The following is a 12579-nucleotide window of genomic DNA, read 5'->3' as shown; positions in this document are numbered from 1 at the left end:
CACCTGGCCAAGTTGACACCTTATCCGAACTACCACAGTGCCCTTTCCTTTCAACCTGCAGAACTCCCTTTAGCATTTCTTGTAGAGTCAGTCTGGTGGTGATGAAATCCCTCAGCTTTTGTTTAGCTGGGAATGTCTTAATTCCTCTCCCACTTTTGTGAGAAAGTTTTTCCAGAAATATAATTCTTGGCTGGCAATATTTTGCTTTCCATGCTTTAAATATGTCCTACCACTGCCTTCTTGCCTCCATAGTTTCTATGAGGAATCAGCGCTTAATGGTATTGAGGCTCCCTTGTATATGACACTTTGTTTCTTTCTTGTAGCTTTCAGAATCTTCTCTTTATTGTTGGCATTTGACAGTTTGATTATAGCATGGTGTGGTATATCTTGATTTGGGTTTAGCATTTGGAGTTTCTTAGCATGTTGGATGTGAATATTCTTGCTTAAGTCATGTTTGAGAAGCTTTTAGCCATTATCTCTTTGAATATTCTCTCTTTCTTCTCCTTCTGGGACTCCAACAATGCACATATTGGTACATAATGGAGTTCTATACGTTTCCCAGGTTCTGTTGACTTTTTTTCATTCTTTCCTCCTTCTGTTCCTCAGACAGGCTGGTTTTTTAATAGTTTTACCTTCAAGTCCACTGATTCTGCTAGCTCCAATCTCCCATTGAACCCCTCTAGAGAATTTGTAATTTCTGTTACTGTGGTCTTCAGTTCCTTTTCATAATTTCCATCTCTCTATTGATATTCTCTTTGTGTCTATCTACCATTTTCTCAATTTCTCTTAGTTCTTGGCCCATGTTTTCCTTTAGCTCTTTAAGCATATTTTGAACTTTTTTTTTTAAGTTTTTGTCTGGAATGTCCCAAGTCTAGTCCTCCTCATTGTTAGTTTCTAATGCGTTAATCGTTTCCTTTGCATTGACCTTCCTTTCCTGTTTCTTGATATGTTTTGGAATCTTTTGTTGAAACTTGGACATTTGATATTATAATGTGTTATCCCTGGAATTTAGGTGGTGAGGTATTGTGCTGGTTTGAAACCATTGTGTACCCCAGAAAAGCCATCCTCTTTTATTTTGTTTTAAATGCAATTTTGTTGACTATTATATATTCATTACCATATAATCATACAAATTGTACAATCGGTGGTTCACGTACAATCAGTGGTTCACGTATCATCATATAGCTGTGCATTCATCATCAAGTCATACCCTTTTAATCCAATCTTGTAGGTGCAGACTTATTGTGGGTGGGATCTTTTCATTAGGTTGTTTTCATGGAGATGTGACTTACTCAATTATTGGTGGGGGCTTTAGATTATTAGATTATTTCCATGGAGCTGTGACCCTGCCCATGGGTCTTAATTAATTTACCAGAGTCCTTAAAAGAGCCAACACAGAGGGAAGAAAGAGAAAAAAGACACAGATGTCTGGAGATGCAGAAGGAGCTGAGAGAGCCATTTGAACCCAGAAGCCAGGAGACAAAGACAGCAGACATTGTCTTGTGCCTGCCTATGTGACAGAGAAACCCTGGACTCAATCAGCCTTTCTTGAGAGAAGGTGTCCTCTTGTTGGTGCCTTAATTTGGACATTTTCACAGCCTTAGAATTCTAACTTTACTTAATAAATTTCCTTTATAAAAGCCAATCTAGGGCAAGCAATGGTGGCTCAGTCGCAGAGTTCTCGCCTGCCATGCTGGAAGCCCTGGTTCGGTTCCCAGTGCCTGACCATGTGAAAAAAGAAAGAGAAAAAAAGTCTATCTATTCCTGGTATATTGCATTTCAGCATCTTAGCAAACTGAAGCAAACATCTCTTCCGTTAGCTTGTATCCACCTAGTGTTGACTGAGCTTTCCTTGAATACCAGGAGCTGATCAAAAAAAGAAAAAGGAAAAGACCTTTCCCAGTCCTTGCAGATCAACTTTGTGAGAGTGTTCTCCTTCAGGACTTATCCATACAATGCGTTTAGAGAATAGCTCCAGGCCAAAGCATAGGGCCTCCATGATCCTTCTGTCTATCCATCTTGTCTTGAGCATACACATGTAACCCTATGAATCCTCCAATTTACACAGACACAATCCCCTCTTCTTTAGGAAATAGTGTCCAAAGTCCTGGGCACTGCACTGCGTATCTTACAGCAGGAAATCTCCTGCCCTAGGCAGCATGACTTGACTGCCCTTCCGCAGCATTCTGTAGGAGAGTTCCGTGACCTGCTTTTTCCATACAGGGCAAGTTCTGGCACAGTGATTCCTTCAGGCCACCATAGACAGGTTGGGCCAAACATATATGTGCCCGTTATGTACACAAGGGTTACTCTGCTCCCTCTGGAACTGGAACCAGGAAGCTGCACTGGGAACATGGGCTGGCTCTGTGCCAAGCCAGTAAAGCGTGGGAGAGGGGTGAGCCAGGGCACCATGAGATCCCACCATTTTTAAGGGGCTTTCTTCTTGATCCAGCAGTCATCCTGTTATTGCAATCTCATTGTTTTAATTTGCAGTTTCCTAATGATATATGAACATGCACATCTTTTTGTATTGTTATTTACCATGTGTATCTTTAAGGTGAAATGTCTGTTCAGATCTTCTGCCCATTTTTTAATTGTGTTGTTTGCTTCCCTATTTTTGAATTGCATGAGTTGTCTATCCTGCATACAAGTCTTTATTAGATATGTGTTTTAACTTTCTCCCTGTCTGAGGCTTATTTTTTTCATTTTCTTAACAGTGTCTTTCAAAAACCAGAATGTTTATTTTAATGAAGTCCAAGTTACTAGTTTTTTCTTTCATGGATCATGTGCTGTGTCTTTTATCTAAAAAGTCATCACCAAACCCAAAAAGTCTCCTAGCTTTTCTCCAACGTTATCTTCTACAAGTTTTATAATTTTGAGTTTTATATTTAGATCTATGATCTGTTTTGAGTTATAATGATCTGTAGATCTTTTTGGGTTAATTTTTGTGCAAAGTATAAGGTCAATGTTGATACTATTTTTTTGTATATAGATGTCCAGTTATTCCAGCACCATTTGTTGAAAAGACTCTTCTTTCTCCATAGAATTGCCTTTGCTCCTTTGTCAAGAAGCATTTTACTATATTTGTTTGGGACTACTTCTGGGCTCTCAGTTCCTTTCCATTGATCTATTTTTCCTTTTTCTTTTTTTTTTCAATATCACACTGTCTTGATTACTGTGGCTTTATAGTAAGTTTTGATGACAGATAGTGTCAGTCTTCTGATACTAAGATCATCATTTTTAAAAATAATTTTACTATATATCCATGTACCTGTAAAAAAGACACCATTAATTTTTGTACATTTGAAACATATATTAGACTGTCTGGATGCTTTTGTGATTTGCTTTTCCCACTCCACATTACATTTTTGATACTCATTAATTTTGAAGCATGTAGCTGTATTCAATCATCTTGCTACTGTATAGTATGCAACTTATTGATCTAGTCTTCTATCAGTGGACACTTGGATTAACACTTGTGTAAATATAGTGTGAACTTCATATTCATTGTGCACATGAGCAACAGTTCTAAGAGTCAAATTGCTGAGTCATAGAATATGCTTTTTTTCAACTTTGAAGTAATTTTCAGAAATAGTTATACACAAGTCTAAGGGTCTTACATTCTAGTCAGTTAATGGATGTGGGATTTAATTTTTAATTCTGTTTTAATTCAGATGTCTTTGATTACTAATTAGACTGAGTATTCTCTCATATTTACTATTTTTAGGGCATCTTGTTCTGTGACATGACTTTTCATGTCTCGTCCATTTTTTCTCTTAGGTTGTTTTCTTATTTACCTGTCTTCTGATAAACATAATATTTTTTATGCTCATGAGATCAAATTTATTACATTTTCCTTTATTGCTTACTCTTTTGTGGGAATGTTATTTAAAAAAAAAATTCTTATGCTGAATTTAAGATTTTGGCCTATATTTTCTGTTAACAGGTTTAAAGATTTCTTTTCACTTTTAAACTTTCAATTAGAATATGAAGCAGAGATCTAATTTTATTAGTTAAAATAAAGATAAGTGATTGTTCCAACACCATTGATTGTATAGTCCACTTTACCCCTTGGTCTGAAACTGTAGTTCTCTATGTATCAAAAGTCTATGCATAGGTGGGTCTGTCTCTGGGCTCACTATTCTGTTTAGGTGGTCTCTAAACCCTTGCATCTAGTTAATTACTAGAGCTTTCTAATAAATCTTTCTATCTGGTAGATCAAATTCTCCCATATTTTTCATTTTCCTTCTTTAGGCTTTTCTTAGCTGTTTGCCCTTTCCTCTTTCCTATGCACTTTAAATGCCATCTATCAAGTTTATTAAAGAACATCAAATTGTTATTTTGACAGATCAATTTTGGCAGGGCTGACCACTTGATCTATGAACATGACATGTTTCCATTTATTTGTGTCTTCTTTAATGCCTTTCAATAAAAGCGTGTACTTTTCTACATAAAGGACATAGACATCTTTTGTTGGATTTATTCCTTGGTATATTCTTTGTGGGTTTTGTAAAAAAGCATGTATTTTAAAAGTAAAGCTTTATAACTATCGGCGGCTATCATGTTAATATGTAATTGACTTTTAAAACTTGATCTTAAAACTAGCAGTCTCGTTAAACTCTCCTAATGTGTGTATGTGTATATATACATACATATTAGGTCATCTACTTAGACAATTCTCATGTTATATGTGAATAATGACAGTTTTATTTATTTATTTACAACCATGGCAACTTCTATTTATTGTTCTCTTCTTATTCCAGTGGCTGGGTCTCCAGTGCAATATTAAATAAAAGTGATGAAATAAGGCTTCCAAAGACTAGAATGCTTTACAAATCTTCATAGCATTCTTGCATAGGAATCACACTAATATTCCTAGAGGCATTCCATTGTTAGAGTATGTGCTGTTAAAGCAAGAACGTGGCTAACCTCTACTCTCCTGTGCAGAGGATGGCTTCTCCCAGATAGACACAGCAGATGGACTTGAGATGGTTGTGCAGGTGTCATCTGCCTTCTGAGGAGGGACAGACTGCTTGCAGAACAAGTTCCAGCCCTCAGACTGAAATAATCCCTTTGATCGTATCTCCCTCTAGTTCATATCCTTAAATAAATTCTTCAACTCATGAGTAACCATGAGATTTGTTTGGCATTCTCCTACTTCATCCACTTTGAAAATTGAGGCAATATTTCTGTCACAAAGTGAGCAGGAAGAGATCCCAGGAGAGTGGATTATCAATCCTCTAGAGGACCAGATTTGCATTAGGTAATACTGCTCTTGATTTTCTTGCCAGGACCAGAGTATCATCTTTATTATTCTAAGGAAGCAAGTGAATATACTTAAACTTTTCAGCATGTAGTCTCTTGCCTTTTCTTCTAATACAGCTTGGAATGTCAGCAGCCAGGGGCAAGTTTTGATCCATGCTAATTTGTTTTTCAAGCTCATGAGAGTGAAATTTGGCATTTTATTTTTAACTATGGTAGCCATATAATTTATTGCACAGAGCAGAACACTTTGCAGAGTGAAAGAGGGTGCTAACCAGATAAGACACCTGAGCACATTTGTAAATTAGAACTGTTCTGGGCAAACCAGGGTTTGTATCTACTCCAGCTATAATACTTTCTTAAAGTATCCGTTTCTTTCTCTAGCTGTCCTCCTCCATGATGTTTCTTCTTGTCATCTTTTCTCCCTGATCCACATGTTTCTCAGTTTGTATTGTGACAGATTCACCCAACTACAGTCCATCCTACCGCTCTCCACTTGCAAACTGTGAAACTGCAAATGAGATGGAGCCGAACAAAGTGCCTCATGTAAAAGGATTTGAAAGACCCTCCGATTGACCTCAGTGTTCCACATCTATTGTACTGTTGAAGAAACTAAAGCTCTAATCTCTTTATCTATACTTTTCCCCCCAAATTTGTTGTTATACTAGAGGGGATATATTACATAAACATACATACACACAATAAAATATACCACAAATGATGTATTTGTCCTGATTAGGGAAATTTGTTCTGAGCAGCACCATATCAAGATGCTCTTTGCTTGTGGTTCTTTTGCTTTGTAGGTGACACTCAGAGGAAAGTGTTGTAAGAATATATAAATGGGTTTCCAGCTCATTCTGCCAATCTGACAGGTCTCCTGGGGTGGTCATCTCCAAACTCCTATGGCACAAGTCAACCTCATTTTGCAGCAGATTTATAAGTTATTAATTGCATCTAAACATCTTTGTGTTATTAGAGAGGTTTGTGGGTTTACAGAGCAATCCTGCATAAAATACAGGATTCCCATATTTCTCTCTGTTATCAATGCCTTGCATTGATGTGGTACGTTTGTTACAATTGATGAAAGCACATATTTATAATTGTACTATTAACTGTAGTCCGTGGTTTAACCCAAGGTTCACTGATTGTATTGTGCAGTTCCATGGACTTTTTAAACATTTTTATTATAGTGTAATATATATAAACTAACATTTTCTCTCCTAGCCACCTTCAAATATAATACAATGCTGTTAATTACATTCACAGTGTTGTGCTACCATCACCACCATCCGCTACCAACTTTCCTATCATCCAAAATAGAAATTTGGAAATTCTAAGCCTTTAATTCCCTATTCTCTACACTCATCCCATCCCCTATTAACCTATATCTGGATTCTGACTCTATTATAAGTTTGCTTATTCTAATTATTTTATATCACTAAGATCATACAATATGTGTCCTTTTGTTTCTGGCTTATTTCACTCAACATGACATCTTCAAGGTTCATCTAACTTTTGTTTATTGATTATCTCAACTGTGATTTTATTCTCTATTTCATTTATCTCTGCTCTAATCTTTTTCACTTCTTCCTTCTGCTTTCTTTGGGCTTAGTTTGCTCTTCTTGTGAAATTAGGTGTCTGGTTTGAAATCTTTCCTTTTTTTTTAATGTAAGCATTTAGAACAATAAATTTTCTTCTTAGCACTGCCTTTGCTCCATCCCATAAGTTTTAGTATGTTGTATTCTTAATTTACCTTATGATTTCCTCTTTAAGATTAGAGTGCATTGTTTGATTTTCACAGTTTCATGAATTTTCCATTATTCCCTCTGTTATTGATTTCTAGCTTCATTCCATTGTGGTCAGAGAAGATATGTTATAGTATTTCAATATTTTTGATCTATTAAGACTTATTTTGCAACCCAAGATATGATTTATCTTGGAGAATGATCCATATGCATGAGAAAAGAATGTGTATCTGTTGTTGCTGGTGAAGTGACTATATGTATATATATCTGTTACGCCTAGCTGGTTTAGAGTATCATTCAAGTCCTGTGTTTCCTTACTGATCTTCTGTCCAAATATTCTGTCCATTTTTTTAAAAATCCATATTGAAATTTCTTACTGTAGATGTAGAATCATCAATTTCTCTCTTCAAATCTGTCAGTATGTGTATCATATATTTTGATGCTTTGCTGTTAGGTGTATGTATATTTATAATTGTCACATCTTCTTGTTGAATTGACCCCTTTATCAATATATAGTAACCATCTTTGTCCCACATAAGAGTTTTGTACTTAAAGTTCATTTTATCTGATATTAGTATAGCTACCCCAGCTCTCTTTTGGTTAATATTTGTATGATAATTTTTGTCTGTTCTTTCACTTACAACCTACATGTCTTTGAATTTAAGGTGAGTTTCTCACTGACAGCACATAGTTGGATCATACTTTTTATCCATTCTGCTAATCTCTGCTTTTTTACCAGAGAGTTTAATTCATTTACATTTTAAGTTACTGCTGATAACGCAGAACTTTCTTCTTCTTTATTTCTACCTAGTCTTTATAAGTCTTATACCTTTTCTGTCTCTCTGTTTTACTTTGCTAATGCTGTTGAATGCAGTATACCAGAAATGGGTTCGCTTTTGTAAAGGGATTTATTAAGTTACAAGTTTACAGTTCTAAGGCCATAAAAATGTCCAAACTAAGGTATCCGTAGGAAAATACCTTAACTCAAGAAAGGCCAATGACATCTGGGACACCTCTGTCAGCTGGGAAGGCATGTAGCTGGCATCTACTGATCCTTTGGCTTCTGGTTTCAATTTCCCTAGGAGTGTTTTCTTTCTACATCTCCAAACATTTCTGTCTGTGTCAGCTCTCAACTTTTTGCAAAATGCTTCCCTCTTAAAGAACTCCAGTAAGCATATTAAGACCCACCTTGAACAGGCAGAGATATATCTCCATGGAAACCATCTAATGAAAAGATCTCACCCCAAACAATAGGTTTGCTCCTACAAGATTGAATTAGAAAAAAAACATGGCTTTTCTGGGGTACATAACAGTTTAAAACCAGTACATCTTCCATTCCTCCATAATGCCTACTTTAATATTTATTTGATTTTTTTAAGGACCATTTTAAGGTCCTTCTAACTGACTTGTATATATATATATATATTTTTTTTTTTAAGTATACTTTTGTTGTGGTTACCATGGGGTTAAAATTTAGTATCTTAAACAAATAACAATCCTATTTTATTTGATGCCAAATTGATTTCAATAGCATACATATAAACTATTCCTATATCCCACCACACCTTACCATGAACTGTACATGTTACAAATTATATCTTTGTACATTGTAAGCCCCAAACCATAGATCTGTCATTAGTTTTTTTTGCATTTGCATTTTAACACCTATTAGGAAGCAAGAAATGGAATTATGTACCATACCATGTAATAATACAGGTATTTATAATTACCCAAATGGAACATTTTACCAGAGGCCTTTATCTGTTTAAACCACTTTGAACCACTGTCTAGTGTCTTTTGCTTTCAGTTTTAATACATGCCTTTAGCATTGCTTGTAGGAAAGGCTTAGCGGTGATGAACTCCCTCAGCTTTTGTTTATATATGTATGTGTTATGCTTTCCCTCATTTTTGAAAGTATTGCCAGATAAAGAATTCTTGGTTAGCACTTGTTTTCTTTCATCACATCAAGTATTTCAACCCACTGTCTTATTGCCTTTATGGTTTCTGATGAGAAATCAGAACTTAATTTAATTGGGACTCCCTTGTACATGACACGTTGCTTTTCTTTTACAGCTTTCAGAGCTCCCTCTTTAGTTTTTGGTATTCAACAGTTTGGATCAATAAGTGACAGGGCATAGTTTTCTTCAAGTGTATCCTGTTTGGGGTTCTCTGCCTTTCTTGGTTGTGCATAGTTACATCTTTTGCTAAGTTTGGGAAGTTATTGGTAATTATTCCTTTGACTGTTCCTTCTGTCCTTTACTCTCTTCTACTTTTATGACCTCAAGCAATGCATATATTGTCATGCTTGATGGTGTTCCAGAAGTCTCTTAGGATAGTTTTACTTTTCCTACTTCTATTCCCTTTCTACTTCCCAGCTTGACTCATTCAATTGTCTTGTCTTCAAGTTCACTGATTCTTTCTTCTTCAAGCTCCAATCTGCTGTTGAAACCCTCCCGAGAATTTTTTATTTCAGTTATTGTAATCTTCAACTCCCAATAGTTCTGTTTGTTCTCCCTTAAAACCTTATTTCTTTATGGAGATTCTCATAGTGTTCATTCACTGTTTACCTGATATCTTTCCTTTTTTCTCTGTGTTTTCCTTCATCTCCTTGAGCATATATTGAAGGTCATCTTTAAAAAGTCTTTGTCCAATCTGGTCTTCATTGATTTTTTTCTGGACTTTTATTTTCTTCTTTTGGATGAGCATCATTTCCTCTTTCTTTGTTTTATAATATTTTGCTGAACGCTGTATATTTTAATATTTTCAAATCTTGACTCTGTGATTTATTCCCTGATATGTCTGTTTCTTGATTTTATTACCAGTTGGTGATATGACAGAGATTTTCTTGAGCTTCAGTCCTCCTATCAGGAAGGACCCCGAGGTGAATGCAGGAACAGTGTCTTCCCCGTCTTTTTTTTGGGCCTTTGTCTACTTCTGAGGAGATGGACTGTCTCTCTTTCTGTTGTTTCACTACTGGACTTAAATCAGGGAAGCCTTTGCTCCAGGCCATCTGCCTTAATTGTTTCTTACATTGCTTTCATTATCTCAAGCTGCCTGGAGGGTAAACTTTGGGGGGGCGGGGAACTGCCCCAGAGGAGTTTCCCAAGTGTGGCTTTCCTAGCTGATGCAAGACCAGGGACCCACCAAGCGAGCGATAGCTGACTCCAAATTGTCCTGGAGAGAAGATGAAGGAGGGGACAGGAAAAATGCTGGGAATTTCTCCCTGCTCCCCAAAGAAGGATTTTCTTGACCTACCAGCAGCCCTTCAACTGCCCTCCACAGCTCTGGGGAAGCATATCATCTTTAAATCTCATCCATTGCTTTTTCCAGGGCAGGTTGGGACAGTGTTTACCCTCAAAGCCAGGCGCCTAGCCATATGAAGTTGCTAATAAAACCCATAATCAGTGATTAGCCAGTGCCCACCCCAGATCTTGGGAAAGTAGATTTTCATGTTCTTTTCAGACACCAGAAAGCTATGCCAGGGGCTACACTGCTGTCTGCCATGAGAATAGGGGATGGGCATCATTAAGCACTGTGTGGGAGAGCAATTTACTGGTATTTACCATAATTTACCAGCCTCTTTTTCTCACTCTTCCCTGGATGCTGTACAGTGTTATAGTGGACTCGAGTTTTGAAATAGTTGATTCAAACAGTTCCTGCCTGTTTAATAGTTGTTCTGATGGAGGGACTGATTCCGGGAGCTTCCGACTCCAGCATCTTCCCACAATCCTCTATTAATTGCATTTTAATTGGTTTTAGCTATTGTAAGAGGAGCTAACCATCAAGGGCAATAGAACGGAACTTGAATGAAAAGGGAGTGGGACTTTATAGAAGTGGACTATTGGCTTATCTGAGACAGGTAATAAAAGTTCTCCCAACCATATCCCCTGATGCCTCCAAATGGTCTCCTGATGGCTTCCAGTTTCATATTTCCATAAGAAATTATTGTGTTTATCTGCCAGGAATGATGGATCTGAATAGCTAGATTCAAGATGAGCATTGAATCTACTTTTTTATAGGTACATGGAGACAGACAACCTCACAAAATAACAAATGGTAATAATAATGAACATTTACTGAAATCCTACCATGTGCCAAATATGTAATATGTAAAGAGTTTAATATCTACTATTCCAGTTAATCCTTGTGAGCCTATGAAGGAAGTGCTATTTTTATCATTTCCATTTCACAGATAAGAAAACTAGTAACTTTCTTGAGCTCATACAAGAAATAGTGGAGCTGGGATTTGATTCCAGGGCTAGTGCTCTTAGAGTATAAATTGTAGTATGTATGGATACATACATAATACAAGTGCCAAGCCCTTGATACTTGTCTTTTGAATCCCTTGTCAGCCAATTTTGCAGACTCATCCAGCAAACCTAAGACACGCTTTAACCCAGGCCCCATGGATTGCAGTAAGATGCGAACTTATTTACTCATCCAGTCATCCATTCATTCATCACAAATATATACTGTTATAGCTATGCAAAGAAGGGAAGGGTTTATTTCAGAGTATGATAATTAAGTAAAATTTCACTGATATGATTATAATTAACCTACTGTGTTAGTTAGATTCAGTTGTCAACTTGGCCAGGTGAGCATACCTAGTCTTGTTGCTGCGGACATAAGCCAACGGTACGTGAACCTCATCTGTTGCCAATTACATCTGCAGTCAGCTAGGAGGTGTGTCTGCTGCAGTGAGTGACGTTTGACTTAATTGGCTGGTGCTTAAATGAGAGATTGCAACGTAGCACTGCTAAACAGCTCAGCATTCCTCATCTCAGCACTTGCAGCTCAGCCGAGGCCTTTGGAGATGCAGAAAGAAGTCACCCCGGGGAAAGTTGTTGGAACCCAGGGGCCTGGAGAGAAGACCAGCAGAGACCATCTTGTGCCTTCCATGTAAGAAAGAACCTCAGTGGAAAGTTACCTGCCTTTCCTCTGAAGAACCAACGAAATACATCTCCTTTTTTTAAAAGCCAATCCGTCTCTGGTATATTGCATTCCGGCAGCTAGCAAACTAGAACACCTACTTATTCTAGAATTGAGGATAGGAGCCTTTCCAAGTAGAGTCTGCAGAGTCAGCAATCATGGCATTCATCTTAGGGACCCTCTACAGTACATCACATGGGGCCTGGCTCCTTACAGACACAAATCTGTACTCAGAAATGAAGTATCTCGAGGTAAAAATATACCTTTCTAACATGGACCAAAATCTTAAATGAACAGAAATACATTCAAGTGATATAGTTGAGCTATCTTAAGAAGACAGGGAAGAATCTAAGGAGTTAGCAGCATTTTGTTAAAATTCCTAAAATCACACGACCTAGTAATAACCAACATTTTTCTGTGCTTGTGCTATCAGCCAGCCGGTGTTCTTCATTGCTACATTAGCATCTCCATACTCTCAAGAACACTATGAAGTACGTACAGTGTGCCCAGTGTCCATTCAGGAATACTGGAAGTCATTAATAATCTTTGTCATATTAAACTAAATTAGTGTGTAAGTAGAATTTACAAAAACCTCCAATCAAGGATACTACTGAGCCTGGCCATTCTTCAAGGCTTAGCAAAG

Source organism: Tamandua tetradactyla, chromosome 11, assembly GCF_023851605.1.
Source record: "Tamandua tetradactyla isolate mTamTet1 chromosome 11, mTamTet1.pri, whole genome shotgun sequence".
In the NCBI taxonomy this organism is placed as follows: domain Eukaryota; kingdom Metazoa; phylum Chordata; class Mammalia; order Pilosa; family Myrmecophagidae; genus Tamandua; species Tamandua tetradactyla.
This window is presented reverse-complemented; position numbering follows the sequence as displayed.